This window comes from Arachis ipaensis, chromosome B10 (genome assembly GCF_059453495.1).
Source record: "Arachis ipaensis isolate K30076 ecotype BB chromosome B10, ASM5945349v1, whole genome shotgun sequence".
NCBI classification, from domain to species: domain Eukaryota; kingdom Viridiplantae; phylum Streptophyta; class Magnoliopsida; order Fabales; family Fabaceae; genus Arachis; species Arachis ipaensis.
In genome coordinates this window covers 26,987,362-26,994,800 of record NC_142435.1, presented here as the reverse complement: position 1 = coordinate 26,994,800, position 7,439 = coordinate 26,987,362, and the positions used below count along the sequence as shown (strand labels likewise).

Genomic DNA, 7,439 nt, shown 5'->3' with positions numbered 1-7,439 from the left:
TCTCCCTTAACTCCTCCTTCTGTGTGGAGTTGGTTTCTTGGTCACCCTCTTCTTGTTTCTCTACTGGAATATCTCGAGAGTGTTCTAATGGTTTGTTCAGTTCTTCCTCACTCTCCTTATCACTTATAGTGACCATCTTGCATTCTTCCCATCTTACTTTCTTTGCTTCACCTCTCGGGTTTTTCTCCATGTCACTTGGGAAGCTATCAGTAGGCTTGGGAATCTGCTGAGAGATATATCCCACTTGAGATTCCAGCCTCTTGATGGTGTCTCCCTGGTCTTTTATATTAGCTCGCACTTTATCGTTGAACACTCTGTTGTCTTGGACTTCCTTGCATATACCTTCAAGTAGAGTCTCAATTCTGGAGAGTCTATCTTCGGATGGTGATGGTGGGTTGAGGTTGGAGGAATGAGAAGGGCCATTTTGGTTTTGATATGGATGTTGAAAAATATTGTTGGGTGGGTATTGATATGATCTCTGTGTGGAATGTTGGTGAGTTACATTGTTGTTGGGGTTGTGACATCTCTGATCTTGGCCTTGATCTTGTTGATTTCTCCACCCAAAGTTTGGGTGGTTCTTCCAACCAGGATTATAAGTTTTGGAGTACGGATCATGGGCCTGCCTAGGTGAGTTCCCAATATAGTTGGCTTGTTCCCGGTCACCCTCTTCCTCTGTATTTACTCCTTCTTGAGTTGCTAATGAGGTGGTGACTGCTGCAACTTAGTTTCTTTCCATCTTCTTGGTAAGGTCAGCCAGCTGCTTGGTGATCGTCTTGTTTTGAGCTAGCAGTGCATCCATGTTGTTCAGCTCCATCACTCATCGAGTGTTGCTCCTTTCAGAAGCATAGAAGTAGTCATTCTCAGCTACAGTCTCGATGACATCTATGGCTTCTTCAATGGTCTTCTTCTTGTTTAGAGATCCCCTGGATGAGTGATCTACTGCCTTCTTTGATTTATAAGAAAGCCCCTCATAGAAAATGTGTAGTTGCACCCATTCATTGAACATGTCTGGCGGGCACCTTCTTGTTAAGTCCTTAAACCTCTCCCATGCTTCATAGAGGGTTTCACCATCTTATTGCCTGAAGATTTGTACCTCAACTCTCAACCTGTTGATTCTTTGAGGAGGGTAGAATCTTTCTAAGAATTTGTTCACCACATCTTCCCACGTTGTTAAACTCTCCTTCGGGAAAGATTCCAACCATTTAGATGCTTTATCCCTGAGTGAAAAGGGGAACAAAAGCAGTCTATAGGTGTCAGGATAAACACCATTAGACTTTACAGTATCACATATCCTTAGGAAGGTGGTTAGATGTGGATTGGGGTCTTCTTGGGTGCTTCCTCCGATTGCACAGTTGTTCTGAACGAGAGTGATGAGCTGGGACTTTAGTTCAAAGTTATTGGCATGTATGGTTGGCTTTTGAATGCTACTTCCACAATTTCTTGGGTTTGGATTGATATAAGAGCCTATAACTTTTCTCTCTTGCCCAGCATGATTTACTGGGCCTTCTCTGGCATGGTTGTGAGCTTCTTCTTCATGGTGATTCTCCATATTCTCCTCCATTTCTGTTTCAAAATACTCTTCCTCTTCCTCAACACCAACGACTCTCTTCCCTCTTGCTTCCTTCCTTAATCTAAGGAAGGTCCTCTCAGGTTCAGAATCAAAGGAAGTTGAAGCCCCGCTTCTTCTATCTGTCATACAACCAACAAAGCAAAAAGCAAGAAAGAAAATGAATAAAGAAATTACTCTTGTTAGAATGGTTGTTAGTGTGAGTGGTGTAATGTATTAAACAGTTAGTGGGTTAGTGAACTAAATTGTAAACAACGAAGAAAACACAACAAACGGGCAAGGGAAAAAGGGAAGAAAATAGCTAAAACTGAAAGTAAATCACTCAGATGGAATTAAACAAAACAAAAGAAAATTACTCAATCTAGTTATCTTCCAACTTAATCATTGTAGATAAAAAATCAATCCCCGGCAACGGTGCCATAAACTTGATGCACGGAAACTTGTTTCTCAACAAATTTCCCTTCGGCAAGTATACCGAATTGTCGTCAAGTAAAAACACACAATAGAGTGAGGTCGAATCCCACAGGGATTGATTAGTCAAGCAACTTTAATTAGAGGAATGTTCTAGTTGAGCTAAGCAGAAATTGAGTTGAGAAATTGTAGAAAATTAAATGGCAGGAAAGCAAATAACAAAAAATGTAAGTGCTGAAAATAATTGCGGAATGTAAATTGCAGAAAGTAAATTACAGAATCTTAAATAGGGATTTGGGAATATGAGCGTAAAAGTAAATGGCAGAAGGTAAAGAGAATGGGTAAGATCAGAAATGGGGGATTCATTGGGCTTAGGAGATGTTACATTCTCCGGATCAAGTCATTCTCATCTCTTCCTCAATCAATGCATTCATTGATCTTGTTCATACCCTGTGTCGAGCTATCCGACCTGGGATGATGGGCGACAAAATGAACGACCTCTTCAGGTCAGACTATCCGACCTCTTCCTAAAAGAGCTCGGCCAAATCGACGGGAAAGCCCAAGAAAGGGCCCAACCCAAGGAATACGACCCAAATCCACAGGCCATCCAAGCCTATAGAGATAAGGGTGGTTCCCTTGAAGATAAGCTGACCTCAACTCAAAGATAAAGATAAGATAAGATAACTAACTTATCTTATCTAGAAAGGTCACTCCACAACCACTATAAATACACTGGAGCACCTAGGTATAACTCATACTCTGATTCTACAATAAACCTGCTTAATACCCGTGCTAACTTAAGCATCAGAGTCTCTTGTAGGTACACCCCACCCTCCGGTGACCAAGGATCAGAAGTGAAGCCAATCCAACAAGTCAGACACAACAGCTCCGGCCGCCACCAGCCAGCCGGACACGTCATCTCCGACCAGTACAGAAGATCTCATCCGAGATCGGCCTACAGTTTCAGGTAACCCTCAAAACATTGGCGCCGTTGCCGGGGAATCTGGAAGTCATCCCATCATTATGGCGGATGACCATGACAATGACCATGATTCAGATCTAGAGGACAGAACGCCGCACAAAAACGCGGACGCTATACCAAAAGATACTCCGGAATCTAACGGAGACAAAAACTCATCACATCCGGGAGTAATCGAAGCGCTTCAAGATCGTCTAAAGCAACTTGAAAAAGAAAGCCAGCATCAACAAGAAGTTGGCAAGGATCTACAAAGAGAGGTAAGGAGACGTCGAGAGCTAGAAGATAAAATCCTACAACTCGAAGCTGATCTCAAAGCAAAGGCTACCCGGACCACCCCTGAGGACAATTCACGCAAAGATCAAGATCCATTCACTAGGGACATCATGAAAACCAAAATTCCTAAGGACTTCAAACTCCCGGATATGACTTTGTATGATGGCACTACAAATCCCAACCATCACCTCAGCAACTTCAGAAGCAGAATGTACCTCACCGACGCCTCAGACGTTGTTCGCTGCAAAGCTTTTCCAACGACCCTCACGAAGACAGCAATTAGATGGTTCGACAACTTACCTCCTAAGTCCATCTCAAGCTTTGACGACCTAGCCAAAAAATTCCTGGCCAGATTCTCCATCCAAAAAGACAAGGCCAAGCACGCCCCCAGTCTACTAGGAATCAGGCAAGGAGATCGGAAAAGTCTTCGCAACTACATGGAGAGATTCAACAAAACATGCCTAGACATACAAATCTTGCCAACAGAGGCCGCCATCATGGGCCTCATCAATGGCCTACGAGAGGGACCTTTCAGCCAATCTATATCGAAGAAATATCCCACATCTCTGGATGAGGTGTAGGAGCGAGCGAAAAAATATATCAACATGGAAGAAAACTCTCGGTTGGGAGAAACCTCAAAATCCGGATTCTCCTACCGAGACAAAGATAAAGAATCCAAAAAGAAGGAAGATCGACAAGGGGGGAAAATTAAAAAATATCATAATTACACCCCTCTTAGGGTATCCCTGGTAGATGTCTACAAAGAAGTCTGCCATACGGAAAAGATACCCCCAGCTCAACCACTCAAAGGTAAAAGAGGAGGAGGAAATCGGAACGAATACTGTGAATATCACCGAGTCTGAGGGCATTCCACCAACGAATGCTTCGACTTAAAAAACATCATAGAAAAATTAGTAAGAGAAGGAAAACTAGATCGGTTTCTGGCCACCCGAGATGATGATCAAAGAAAGAGAAGAAGGGATGAAGATGTCGGACGAATCGAGCGATCACCTCGTACGCCAGAAAGACATTTTCATATGATACACGGAGGATTTGCAGGAGGAGGAATCTCCAAATTATCCCGCAAAAGATATCTCAAAGAAGTATATCATGTTGAAGGAAAGGAGAAAGCTCCCGACATCCCTGCAATCACATACACCAAAGAAGATGCAACCGGTATCATCTCAGGACACGACGACCCCATGGTCATCACCATCATACTGGAAAACGCCAATCTCCACCGCACATTAATAGACCAAGGGAGCTCCACCGACATCTTATTCAAAACTGCCTTCGACAAGCTCGGCTTAGAAGAAAAGGAGCTTAGAGCATACCCTAACAACCTGTTCGGACTGGGAGATACCCCAGTACAACCGCTGGGATACGTGTCACTACATACAACCTTCGGAAAAAGGAACCAATCCAGAATACTCAAGATAGACTACATCGTGGTCGACGTGAGTTCAGCCTACAATGCCCTAATAGGTCGGACAACACTAAATCAACTCGGCGCAATAGTCTCAACTCCACATCTATGCATGAAATTCCCAACTACAGAAGGGATAGCTACAATAAAAGCAGATCAAAAGATGGCACGCCGCTGTTATAACGAAAGTCTAAACCTCAGAGGCAGAGGAGAAGAATTCCATACAATTGAGCTCGGTGGAGTTCAGAGACGTGAAGAACTCCGTCCACAACCCGAAGGAGAAATAGAGAAAGTTCAGATCGGGGATACCTCGGACAAAACAACTAATATTGGCACGATCCTGAAGGGAGACGCAAAAGAATTACTAGTACAGTTCTTACGAGATAATGTCGATCTCTTCGCATGGAAAGCTGCAGACATGCCAGACATAGACCACAAGCTAATGAGTCACAAGTTGGCGGTCTATCCAGGATCTTGGCCGGTACAGCAGAGACGAAGAAAACTTGGGCCAGAACGATCCCAAGCTGTGGAAGAACAGGTACAAGCACTACTGGAGGCAGGATTCATAAGAGAAGTCAAGTACCCACTATGGCTAGCTAACGTCGTCTTGGTGAAAAAATCAAATGGGAAATGGCGAATGTGCACCGACTACACCGACCTCAACAAAGCCTGCCCAAAAGATCCTTACCCACTTCCAAGTATCGACGCTCTGGTAGAAGCTTCATCCGGATATAGATACCTCTCGTTTATGGATGCATATTCCAGATACAACCAAATCCCCATGTATCCACCATATCAAGAAAAGACCTCGTTTTTGACGCCAAAAGCAAATTACTGCTACATTGTAATGCCTTTCAGTCTCAAGAATGCGGGAGCTACGTATCAAAGGCTAATGAATAAAGTCTTTTCAGATCATATCGGAAAAATCATGGAAGTCTACGTGGACGACATGTTAATAAAGACACAAAGTGAAGAGACATTATTGTCCGACCTGGCCCAAGTGTTCGACACTATAAGGAAGCATGACATGCGCCTCAATCCCACAAAATGCACTTTTGCAGTAGAAGCAAGCAAGTTTTTGGGTTTTATGCTCACACAAAGAGAAATTGAGGCAAATCCGGATAAATGCCAGGCCATACTCAACATGAAGAGCCCAACTTGTGTCAAAGAAGTACAATAACTCAACGGGAGGTTGGCAGCCTTGTCCAGGTTCTTAGCGGGATCAGCGATAAGATCCCTTCCTTTCTATGCCACTCTAAAGAAAGGAAAGAACTTCGAATGGACAATGGAATGCGAGCAAGCCTTCTAGGATTTCAAAAGTTTCCTGGGACGACCACCTATCCTAACTCGACCACGAAAGGAAGAACCACTCGTATTGTACCTTGCGGTAGGAAGTCGGGCAGTAGCCTCAACACTAGTTCGAGAGGACGACAAAGGGCAACAACTTGTATACTTCATTAGTAAAGCGCTGCAGGGATCCGAGCTGAACTACCCAAAAATAGAAAAGTTTGCCTATGCTCTCATACTGACATCTCGACGACTACGCCCGTACTTCCAGGCTCACACCATTAAGGTCCGGACCGACCAGCCCATAAAAGGGATACTACAGAAAACAGATCTAGCAGGTAGAATTTTACAATGGGCAGTCGAGTTATCCGAGTTCGACCTCCAATATGAAGCTCGGACAGCCATCAAATCACAATACTTGGCCGACTTCATTGCAGAATTCACAGATACCTTGGAAATCCCCACAGAATGGAATTTCTACATGGACGGGTCTTCAAATAAGACTAGAAAGCGGCGTAGGTGTGATAATAGAAAGCAACCAAGGAACCCAAGTTGAGCTTTCCCTCAAATTTGGGTTCCCGGCCTCAAACAACCAGGCAGAATATGAAGCGTTACTAGCTGGTTTGAAGCTGGCTAAGGAGGTTGGAGCTCAAAAACTCAACATCTTCAGCGACTCACAAGTAGTCACCTCACAGATAACAGGGAGCTACCAAGCCAAAGATCCCACCATGAAAAATTATTTGGATAAAACCAAGAAACAGCTCGAACAACTCGGGGAATATAAGATCTGCCACATACACCGCGAAAAAAATTCCCGAGCTGATGCACTCTCAAAGCTAGCCAGCACCAAACCAGGGGGCAACAATAGAAGCCTTATCCAGGAAATTCTACAGAACCCGTCAATCTCGGAAGCAGAAAAAGTCCTAGCTATAACAAGTCAGGATCAAGGATGGATGACCCCCATAATTAATTACCTCAAAAAAGAAACACTCCCCACAAATGAGAAGGAAGCAAAGAGGTTAAAACGGGAGGCTTAGTACTACACTATCATAAATAACACCCTATACAAAAGAGGGATTTCAATACCATTGTTAAAATGTGTGCCGACCTCTAACACAAGGGAAGTTTTAGAGGAAGTACACACCGGCATTTGTGGCAATCATCTCGGGGCACAAGCTCTCACCAAAAAGGTACTTCGGGCGAGATTTTACTGGCCAACTCTACAAAAAGAAGCTACAGAATTTGTAAAGACATGTCCCCCATGCCAAAAACATGCCAACTTTCACATCGCCCCGCCAGAAGAGCTCATCAGCGTAACTTCGCCTTGGCCATTTGCAAAATGGGGACTCAATCTTCTCGGACCCTTTCCCCAAGGATCAGGACAAGTCAAATTCCTCATAGTCGGAGTAGACTATTTCACAAAGTGGATTGAGGCAGAGCCCCTAGCCAATGCCACTGCTCAAAGAAGCCGGAAATTCCTATATAGGAACATTGTC

At 44.0% G+C, this 7,439-nt stretch overlaps 1 non-coding gene across 1 annotated transcript; it reads left to right on the top strand.

The window, feature by feature from the left end:
• Positions 1 to 1,004: 1,004 nt before the first annotated feature.
• LOC148579481 (small nucleolar RNA R71) lies at positions 1,005 to 1,108 on the top strand. Its single transcript, XR_015899576.1, has one exon. It is a non-coding gene; the product is annotated as a small nucleolar RNA R71 (small nucleolar RNA).
• The last annotated feature ends 6,331 nt before the right edge of the window (positions 1,109 to 7,439 follow it).